Source organism: Oryx dammah, unplaced genomic scaffold, assembly GCF_014754425.2.
Source record: "Oryx dammah isolate SB20612 unplaced genomic scaffold, SCBI_Odam_1.1 HiC_scaffold_22, whole genome shotgun sequence".
Taxonomy (NCBI): Eukaryota; Metazoa; Chordata; class Mammalia; order Artiodactyla; family Bovidae; genus Oryx; species Oryx dammah.
The window spans coordinates 2,055,844-2,057,522 of record NW_024070206.1 but is presented as its reverse complement, the minus strand read 5'-3'; the positions used below and the strand labels follow the sequence as shown (position 1 = coordinate 2,057,522).

At 48.2% G+C, this 1,679-nt stretch overlaps 1 pseudogene; it reads left to right on the top strand.

The window, feature by feature from the left end:
• Nucleotides 1–814: 814 nt before the first annotated feature.
• On the top strand, nt 815–1,466 carry LOC120880870 (annotated as a pseudogene).
• The last annotated feature ends 213 nt before the right edge of the window (nt 1,467–1,679 follow it).

Genomic DNA, 1,679 nt, shown 5'->3' with positions numbered 1-1,679 from the left:
CACACACTAGTTCTGAACTTTTCTTGGCCATGGAACTTTTAGAGCATATGATGAGAGCTCTAGACCCTCCCTTTGAAATAAAATATTTTATTCCGAAAACACAAATGTTCGAATATGGGGGCTAAGTTGCATTATATTAGACTTGTTGCATTTGAGGTGTCCATAGGATTCCAAAACATAGTTTGCTAGAAGACAGTTGAACATATAGCTACTATGATGCTAAGAAGAGAAATTTAAAATGAACTAAAGACTGGGGAGGCAATAGTTACAGGATAGTGAATACCACTAGACGGGCCTGATAGCCTCAATACTGTAAGTATAGCAGGTTTCCATGCATGTTAAGGGTAGATTCTTGAGAAACCCTGGAAAGTCAAGGAGAAAGTAAAGTACATAAAGAGGCTGAAGAGGAGCAGCCAGTGAGTTGGGAGGAAAACCTGCGTGTAGATGTCAGAGAATTTCAAGAGGAAAAGGGTTTGTGACGTTCAATAAATGCTCATTAATCGCTTTTGTATTACGGGTTGAGGACACAGCAGTTGAAAAAGTGAGCAAAACCGGCCGGACGGCGTTGCCTCCGACGCCCGGTGCACCGCGAGCCTCTCCCCAGGCTGCAGGCTAACACGTGCGACGCCGAAGCCCGGGCGGCCTGCGTGCACGCGTGCGTCGGGCCGCGTGGGAGCGGCGCGCGGCCGTTGCCCCGCCCCCCCGTGGCGCGCGCCGGCGTCCGCTGCGTGTCCGGGTATGTGAATTGCACTTCCGCCATCTTTCCGGCCCTCGGTCGGACGGCCGTGGAGATGCTTCTGCCAGTAACATCGCAATGGCTGCCCAAGGAGAACCCCAAGTTCAGTTCAAACTTGTATTGGTTCGTGATGGTGGTACCGGAAAAACTACATTCGTGAAGCGTCATCTGACTGGTGAATTTGAGAAAAAGTATGTAGCTACCTTGGGTGCTGAGGTCCATCCTCTTGTGTTCCATACCAGCCGAGGACAGATTAAGTTCAATGTGTGGGATACAGCTGGTCAGGAGGAATTTGGGGGACTGAGAGATGGCTATGATATACAAGCTCAGTGTGCCATTATACTGTTTGACGTAACACCGAGAGTTAATTACAAGAATGTACCCAGCTGGCATAGAGATCTGATACGAGTGTGTGAGAGCCTCCCAGTTGTGCTGTGTGGCAACAAAGTGGATATTAAGGACAGAAAGGTTAAAGGCAAAGTCAATTGCCTTCCACCGAAAGAAGAATCTTCAGTACTACGACATTTCTGCCAAAAGTAACTATAACTTTGAAAAGCCCTTCCTCTGGCTTGCTAGAAAACTGATTGGAGCCCCTAACTTGGAGTTTGTTGCCATGCCTGCCCTTGCCCTGCCAGAGGTGGCCATGGACCCAGCCTTGGCATCACAATTTGAACACAATTTAGCGGTTGCTCAGACACCTGCTCTCCCGGATGAGGATGATGACCTGTGAGAAAGTGAGGCTGGGGCCCAGCGTCAGAAGTCTAGTTTTATAGGCAACTGTCCTGTGATGTCAGCGGTGCAGCGTGTTTCCCACTTTATTATATAGCTAAGCCGAACATTCACGTAATCTTTGGATGCTGAAGGAAACGGACAGGCTTTGGAGTGAATGTGGCAGTTTAAAAAAACTTCAGTTTTTGGACCTGCATATTTAGGTGTTTTGAAA